This window comes from Zea mays, chromosome 1 (assembly GCF_902167145.1).
Source record: "Zea mays cultivar B73 chromosome 1, Zm-B73-REFERENCE-NAM-5.0, whole genome shotgun sequence".
NCBI classification, from domain to species: Eukaryota; Viridiplantae; Streptophyta; class Magnoliopsida; order Poales; family Poaceae; genus Zea; species Zea mays.
The window spans coordinates 238961878-238971557 of record NC_050096.1 but is presented as its reverse complement, the minus strand read 5'-3'; positions in this window follow the sequence as shown (position 1 = coordinate 238971557).

The following is a 9680-nucleotide window of genomic DNA, read 5'->3' as shown; positions in this document are numbered from 1 at the left end:
CAAACAATCGCTGAAGCAGAAGGAGAAGATGCTGAGGAAACTGACCCCGAAGATGATTATCACCTTGCTACACCAAGCAAACCCAGCCATTTGGACTTCGGGAAATCTACTGTTTCGAAGGCTGATTTGTCCAAGATGGTAAAGTCAGGCTATTTTACTGAAAATCAAAAGAAGCTATTACGCTTCGGGGGAGAAGAGACTACCCCAAAGCCGGAAAAAGATGAAATTGTTATTTTTAAGAGCTTCCTAAAGGTTGGATTAAGATTCCCCCTTCATGGGATTATTGCAGAGATATTAAAGAATTTTGGAATCTATTTTCACCAGCTGACCCCCAACGCTATCGTTAGGCTTAATGTTTATATCTGGGCACTCCGAAGCCAGGCGGTGGAACCGTTTGCGGACAGCTTTTGCCGGGTTCACGAATTGCACTATCAGACAAAGGCTAGAAAAGATGGATTACATGAGAATTTTGGTTGTTATAATTTTGCTTATCGGAAAACTACGAAGTATCCTGTGATCAGCTACCGAAGCAAATGGGCAGCAGGGTGGAAATCGGAATGGTTCTACGTCAAGGTTGATGACGATAAGGAAAAGCTTGTGCAGAGTCCACTTGAACTGACCTTCGGAGAAACCCGCCCCCAGTGCCACATGTTACCAGAGGGTCCGACTCAAAAAGCAATGTATGAATTCAAAATAATTGCAGAGAATATCAGTACAAGGGACCTGGTCCAGGAATTCTTGGCTTTCAAGGTTTTCCCTAGTGTAAAAGAGTGGGAGATGCCGAAGCTGGAGGGGGAAAAGAAAAAAGGTGAACTTGTACGTTTGCCTTACTGCTTCAAATTTAAGAAATACTTTAAAGCTCCTTGCCAAGAGTGGCTGGATATGATTGAAGTGATGTGCAACGAGATACTTGGCAATTATTCGAAAAAAGAAGATCAATTGATGACCGCAGCCTTCGGCACTCGACCGAAACGAAGGCTAAATCGAGTATTGGACGCCTTGGGTTTCGAGTACCCAGACTACGAAGATCTGAACAAAGGTGCCGGAGGCCAAAAAAGGAAAAGGGGGACTGAAGCCTTAGATGAAGGTGAAAAAGAGCCAATAAAGAAGAAAATTCCAAAGAAAAGGAAAGCTTCTTCTCCGAAGCAACAAATATCCGAAGCAGAAGAAACCCCCGCATCGCCTTCTGCTGCTGTTGTTGAGGAAATTCTGAAGGTAATGACTGAATCCTTACCTGCGAAGCTAAGTCCACTGGGTCCACAACTGACAAAGTTTTTTCAGAAGGACAAGGAGCCCGAGAAATCGAAGAAAACAATCAAGGCAAGGAAACAAAGAATCATTACCGTGACAGAGGTAATTGACAAAACGCCGCCAAGAGCTTCGGCCCAAAAGACACGAGCAGCTTTAGAGGAAGCAGATATTGAAATTGCACCTTCGGAGGCCGCAGTCGCCGAAGTTACCTCAGCTGAAGATTTGAATTTAGAGAGCACAATTGAACATATTGACCAAATGCTGCTAGACATGGCTGCAGAAGAAGCTGCCGCTGCTGCCGAAGAGACTGTGACCGCAGCGTCAAAGAAAGGAAAAGAAATTGCTGATGAAGCTTCAGAAGACGAAGTCTTCGCATTCCAAAACTTAGTTGGAGAACATCTAACAAAAGCTGAAATAGAAGAGCTTAAAGAGTATGCCCAATCCTGTGGATATAAACCTGGGGCACTCCTCTTCGGAGGCGTTGATGACGAGAAATTAGAGTGTATTCGGGACCAAACAGGGGCCAAAGTTATCAGTACTCTGTCCAAAAGTATTGGATTCCCGAAGCTAGAAGCAGACATCAGCCGCTACCGACGACAACATGTCGTTGGTAGTTTATTTTACTCCAACTTCAAGGTGAATGACTTGTCTCTTAACCTTTATTGCTTCTAATAAAAACATGTCTGACGAAGGTTGTGTTTGTGTAGAGTATGTTATTGAGCAAAGCCTTGCAAATGCAGCAAGATCTTGAAGATAAAAAGCATGAAATTATAATCGGAAATTTGGAAAACAAAATAAAAGAGCAATCAGATGCTTTTGAGAAAAAGAACTTTGAGCTCCAGGCAGCCGAAGGCTTACTGGCGGAAGCTGAAGCAAAAATATCAGAACTAAACTCGAAGCTTCTCCGCCAGTCTGAGCAGTTCAAACGAGAAAAACAAGATCTCAATGAAAAACTTGAAGCCGAAGCTCAGCAGAATTCGGATTTGAAAAAACTACTGACCAATCTTCAAGAAAAATGCCTGGAATTTAGCAACAAGTGCATTCAACGTTTAAGAAAGATTTTTTACTCGGTTGGAGCTAGCAGCGAAAAATTTACCCCCTCAGCTGAAGATCTACCAAAAACCTTCGAACACATTGAGGGGGAGATTGACGAGCTCGACGAAGTCATAGCTGGGCATGGTGACTTCTGTGCCTGGGTGGCTTCTCGAGGGACTGCTGCAGCCTTCATGAAGGCTGGCTGTGATCATGGGAAAATTGTCAATAGGCCAAATTTTACTTTGTCACCATCAATCCTGGATGACATCCCTGATCTCGCCCGAAGCATCTCAAATCGGTTTGTAAAAATGATATGGACAAAAGGTGGTCGAGAGAAAGCTGGAGACGAAGCTCGTAGCCACCTTGATCCAGTAAGAAATCATACCTTGTGCTTACCTTTTCCTATAAACTTGATTCTGACTTCCAATGACCTTATTCATGTAGGATGTCGAAGCCGAAGCTGATGATCAAAAATAACGCCGAAGCCGAAGCTCCTTGGAGATTTAGATAGTAGACTGCAGACAGTACTTGAAAAACTTTTGAGATAACTCTTGTAAATGTAAACAAAACTTCCATGTATACTGTTCATACCTTGTAATATATCCTTAACCTTTCACTGATTTATGAGAAATGCTTTGATGTGGACGAAATTTCCTTTTTTGAGCCGAAGGCGAAAAAAACACCCTCCCTTCTTTTCGTACGCAACGAAGCATAGAAAACAACATTTTCCTTTTTTCCGAAGCTCTCCTTCATAAAAACAACAGTTTCCCCTCTTTTTTGTGCACGAAGCTCTTTTTCCCTTTCTTTTTTCTCTTCTTGCCGAAGCAATCATTTTATGCGATGAAGATGATTATCCTACATATGCCTAGATGAATGTTTATGAATGCAAATGCTATGATGTAATGTGTTGTGCAAATGAATGGCCAAACACGTATCCGAAGCTATATTTATAGCCATTATTTTCTTAAAAACAATCACACCTTAGCTCTACATTCCCTTAGGAACGACTTTGGAGCTTCTTCGCCTTTACTTTTGGCGGAATCAGCGTTGACTTTTCGCTGTAAGCTCTGCATTCCCTTAGGAACGACTTTGGAGCTTCTTCGCCTTTTACTTAGGCGGTATAAGCTCTGCATTCCCTTAGGAACGTCTTTGGAGCTTCTTCGCCTTTTACTTAGGCGGTATAAGCTCTGCATTCCCTTAGGAACGTCTTTGGAGCTTCGTCGTTTTTACTTTTCGGCACTCGATGGTGCGCTCTCAGCTTTTACATTTACATTCTTTGGGGGATTTTGCTCTTATAAGACTAAAAAAGGAAATTACATATGCTGGCCCCATTAAAAACCTTTCTCCCCCTTTGGAAAGGAAAAGGGTGCCATGAAAGAAAAAATAAAAATGTGAAAAATTACATCGAATTATACATAATATCGCCGAAGCTCATCCGCATTCCAAGACCTAGGAATGTCATTGCCGTCCATATCTTTCAATCTGTATGACCCGGGCCTTGACGAAGATGCTACTAAGAAAGGCCCGTCCCATTTCAACTGCAATTTGCCCACTGTTTCCGGGTTGGCCACCCTCCGAAGTACCAAGTGCCCTGGCTCAATATTTTTTAGCCGAACCTTTCTATCCCGCCATTTGACTGTTTCAGCTTGATATTTATTAATATTCTTCACGGCTTGCAGTCTGATCCCTTCTAAAGCATCTTTTTCTATAGAATAAGCAGCTTCGGAATCTGATTCTGCCGAAGCTACTATCCTTATTGATCCGGCTTTAGCTTCCTCTGGAGTTATTGCTTCGTCACCGAATAATAACTTAAATGGAGTGAAGCCTGTGGACCTTGATGTTGTCGTGTTGTGGCTCCACACCACTTTGGTTAGCTGATCTGGCCATTTTCCTCTAGGCTGATTGAAGATTAGCTTCATTATTCCTGTCATTATAATGCCGTTGGCTCTTTCAACGAGTCCATTTGACTCCGGGTGCCTGACTGATGCAAAATGGATCTTCGTACCAATTTGGTCACAGAAATCCCTGAAAGCTTCGGAGTCAAACTGTGTTCCATTGTCCACAGTGATAGCCTTTGGCACCCCGAAATGACAAACAATATTCTGCCAGAAAAACTTTTGGACGGTAGCCGAAGTTATTGTGGCTAAAGGCTTCGCCTCAATCCATTTAGAAAAATATTCCACAGCTACCACAACATATCTCAAGTTCCCTTGGGCCGGTGGTAACGGACCTAACAAGTCAAGGCCCCACCTTTGCAATGGCCAGGTGGGTTGTATGAGGTGTGTCAAGGACGAAGGTTGTTTTTGATCTCTTGCACATTTCTGACAACCTTCGCACTTTTGAACCAATTCTGCTGCATCCGAAGCTGCCTTCGGCCAATAAAATCCTTGACGGAAAATTTTTCCAAGTAACGGCCTAGATCCGATGTGAGATCCACACAGGCCTGCATGTATTTCTTTCATTAACTCTATACCTTCGGTTCTGGATAAGCATTTGAGCAACGGAGCACAAACTCCATGTTTGTACAACTCCCCCTCTATCATGACATATGGACGAGCTCTTGCCTCTATTCTCTTGTTATAAGCTTCGTCATCTGAAAGAAATTTACCCTGAAGGTAAGAGATGATCTCAGTTCTCCAATCTTCACTAAAAACAGGAGATATATTAAGAACTGCTCTTTCAAGGAGTTCCACCGAAGGTGCTTTTATTGTTTCAAAGAATACATCCGAAGGTAAAGGCAGCCCCTGTGCTGCTGACTTAGCTAGCAGATCAGCATGCTCATTTTGTCCTCGAGGGATATTCTTGACAGAAAACCCTTCGAAGGAAGCTTCGACTCTTCGAACCATATCCAGATATTTTTCAAGCTTCGGATCCTTAGCCTTACAACTTTTGTCAATATGACCCGAAACAACCTGGGAATCAGTTTTAAGTATGGCCCTTCTGATTCCCATTGCTTTTAATTTCCGAAGACCTAAAATCAATGCTTCGTACTCAGCAATGTTATTTGTGCAATTAAAATCAAGTTTTGCCGCATAACAGGTTTTGACTTTGGAAGGTGAAACCAACACAGCAGCCGCTCCTGCTCCGAAGGTTCCCCAAGATCCATCACAAAACACTGTCCAGGCTTCGTTATCTTTATTTGTTTCCTCCTCCTGAGCCCCTGGTGTCCAATCAGCAATAAAGTCTGCCAGTGCCTGCGACTGAATCGAAGATCTATGAACATATTCAATACAAAATTCATTGAGCTCTGTAGCCCATTTTCCAATCCTTCCAGTAGCTTCTCTGTTCCTCATAATATCCTTCAGAGGTTGTGATGAAGGAACAATTATGTTGTAAGCTTGGAAATAGTGACGAAGCTTCCTGGAGGCCATCAAGACAGCATACAGTATCTTCTCCAACTCTGTATAATTTTTCTTTGATAGACTAAGGACCTCGGAAACAAAATATATTGGGGCCTGCCTTTTGACTTGACCATCAAGCTTCTCCTGAACAAGTGCTGCACTTACCGCTGAGTGCGAAGCTGCCACATATAACAATAAAGGAGCCCCTTGCATTGGTGGAGTCAATGTTGTTAGATCTATCAAATACTGTTTCAGTTCTTCGAAAGCCTTCTGCTGGATTGGTCCCCATTGAAAGACTTCGGCCGACTTTAGCACTTCGAAGAATGGTAAATTTCTCTCTGCCGATCTGGATATGAATCTATTGAGAGATGCCAACCTTCCTGTCAATCTTTGAGCCCCCTTCTTTGTAGTTGGTGGCTCCATCCGAAGTATAGCTTCAATTTTACTTGGATTGGCTTCAATTCCCTTTGTTGAAACCAAGCATCCAAGAAATTTCCCCTTCTTCACTCCGAAGACACATTTTTCTGGATTTAACTTCAAGCCAGCTTGCCTGAAACTGGCGAAGGTCTCCTGCAGATCAGCAATATGATTCTCCAGCTTCGTGCTTTTGACAATGATGTCATCAACATAAGTTAACACATTTCTGCCTATTTGAGATTGAAGAACCTTCGCAGTCATTCGGCTGAAACTTCCTCCAGCGTTTTTGAGCCCCTCAGGCATCCGAAGATAGCAATATGTGCCACTTGGAGTGATGAAGCTAGTCTTCGGCTCATCTTCCTTCTTCATCCAAATTTGGTGATAGCCTGAATAGCAGTCTAACAGACTCATGAGCTCTGACGAAGCTGCTGCATCAACTAAAGAGTCTATCCTTGGTAGTGGGAATTCATCCTTCGGACAAGCCTTGTTAAGATCTGTAAAATCGATGCACATTCGCCACTTACCATTGGCCTTTTTTACCATAACAGTGTTAGCCAGCCATTCTGGGTACTTCACTTCTCTAATAACTCCTGCACTGAGGAGTCTTTTGACTTCGTTGCGAGCACCTTCGGCCTTATCATCTAACATTTTCCGAAGCCTTTGCTTTCTGGGTCTGAAGGATGGATCGACATTGAGCGAGTGCTCAATAACATCCCTATTAACTCCGCATAGATCATTGGCTGACCATGCAAAAACATCTTTGTTATTGAACAAAAATCTTATCAAGGTTTTTTCCTGCTCTTCGGATAGTTGAGAGCCTAACAGCACCTTCTGCTCTGCTATGTCCTCACATAAGAGCATAGGCTTCGGCTGATCTGCTGAAGCTGCTTTCTCCCTTCTGAATTTGTACAGTGCACAAGCTTCGGCTCCATCTATATTATGGATTGCTTTTGAGTCAGTCCAGTTACCTTCGGCCCTTCTTGCGGCTTCCTGACTTCCATGGATAGCAATGGGTCCCTGATCCGAAGGTATCTTCATGCAAAGATAAGCAGGATGAAGGATTGCTTCGAAGGCATTAAGAGTACCACGACCAATAATTGCATTGTAAGGATATTCCATGTCAACAATGTCAAACACAACTTGCTCAGTTCTAGTGTTGTTGATGAATCCGAAGGTCACTGACATGGTGATCTTGCCCAGTGCTACAATCTGTCTTCCTCCGAAGCCACAGAGAGGATGTGTAGCATCATGAATCTTATCTTCTGGCTCTTGCATTTGTCTGAAGGCTTTAGCAAATATGATGTCAGCTGCACTGCCTGTGTCAACCAAGACATTGTGGACCAGAAATCCTTTGATAACACAAGAGATAACCATGGCATCGTTGTGTGGGTAATCTTTGAGCTGAAGGTCCTCTTGGGAGAAGGTAATAGGAATGTGAGACCATCTTGTCTTGATGAAGGGTCCTTGCACCCCAACATGCTGTACCCTTCTCTGTGCTTCCTTCTTCTGTTTCTTGTTAGCTGGCTCTGAGGACGAGCCACCTGTGATCGGGAGCACCAGCTTCGGGTCCGAAGCAGCTCCAGCTTGGTCGTTGAACGAAGCCATCAGCTCAAAAAAGTGGAAGTGAGTTCACCGGAGGTGGGCGCCAATGTTGGGGACTTGTTCTCAAGTGCTATGAGTTAAGAACAAGGCAACATAGAAAATGTTAAACGATAAAGTCCTTCGTCCTTTGAGGCATTATTTCCCTTAGGATATAACGATCTCCGGACGAAGGTTATGAAGGACAAACCTTCATCATTACAGTGTACATTAATGAAAGACGAAGCATATGAAAGTTAAAGGATAACACAAATAATCATATAACATCATTTATTTCACTTTATTATATCATCATAGAAAAATAGAAACAATATCGAATTATAAATGTACCTTCGGCTTGGAAGGAGATGAAAATACAAGTGTGACGCAAAAGCAAATGCCAAGTCCGCGTGAACAGTACGGGGGTACTGTTCACCTATTTATAGGCACGGGGTACGACCCATACAAAATTACATACATGCCCTTTACATTTGCTGATAATTCTATAGCACTCTACCGAGGTCTAAATGGCCTTTTCATCTTTAAGTCGGTTCCTTTTTCTGCGAACATGCCGAAGCTTCCCTGCTTGGCAGCTTCAGCGCTGTGTCATCCTTTGTATCTTTTGAGCTTCTCCCTCGAAGACCTTCGGCGACGAAGCATAGACCCAACATAAACCTACGGCCATCCAATTAGAAAATCTTCGACGTGATGGGTTGAAAGGTGGACCAAACTTCGTGCAGTGGTTTCGTAATTATGTTAGTAATTGTCGTTCTCTCATTGTCCATACTTAATCTTTGAATTTTGGACTTGGAAGATATAATGCATATACTAATTACTTGTATAGGTTTCCAAAAACTCTGTGCACCCGGACTTGCAGCAAATGGCACATACCTTTGTGTCCGTCCGAAACTATACTCGCTATGATGTAAATGGATATCGCTTCTGAACCGCGAAATTGGAGAAGAGTCGACCATTGGCAGCCACCACCAATAGTGGTGTGTTGGCAAGTTCATATGTTGACGATGACAAAGTAGTGGACTATTACGGTGTTCTTCAAAACATTGTAGAGTTGATTTTCGATGGCCCCAAAGAACTTAAAGTCGTGTTTTTCGAGTGCGACTGGTTTGATGCTCATAGTGGGACTCGTGTCGACAAGTATGGTAATGTCGAGGTGAAGCATAGCTCTAGGATTCCGAGCAGTATGAGCGATGTTGTCCTTGCAAATCAGGCAAAACAGGTGTACTACTTGCCATATCCTCACCCAAGCCTTAGGGCTTGGTGGGTTGCAATCAAAGTCAACCCACAAGTCGTCGCTCCAGAGAGTGCTGACTACGTGAGTACGAGCAGGGACAACGATGATGTTGTTTTTCAACCAGAAGCGGCGTCGAATCAAGACATAGCTCACCGATTCCATGTGACCAATGGAGAAGGACTTGAAAATCTCTGTTGCAATTCAAGCGACTTAATTGAAGAACCTAGATCAAAGCGCAAACGACCTGTCGTCGTTAGAAGATCAGTAAGGATCCAACGAAATCAAGAGCGTATGAATAAACAACGAGCCGAAGAAGCATCATCGGATGCGGATGACTTTTGATTAGTATGTTTCTTTTAGTTAATCAATTAATCTATGTATTCCAATTTCCACATTATTAATTTTCATATTATTTGTTTCATATACTGTGGTTTGACATTAATTTATCTACAGTTGAACATGTTCAAGCATAGGAGATCGAGGAGGAGTGGGGGCAGCGCGGCCAGCGAGGACAGCTCGGGCAGTGGGCTTTTTCAGGGCACCTCACAGAGCCGACAGAGGCAGCAGCAACTTCTCGACTGTCTAGACGAAGTGCAGGGTGAGGAGGGTGAGCAGGAGACTCCTCAGCAGGATGCTCATGTGCAGGGTGAGGAGGGTGAGCAGGATGAGGAGGGTGAGCAGGATGAGGAGGTTGACCCAATGGGGGCAGGCAGCGCGGGCGACGCGTCAGATGGTTCTACGTCCTTCAGGTATTATTATGCATATTAGTTTAATTGATATTAGTTTCTAATCATTTCATCATATTG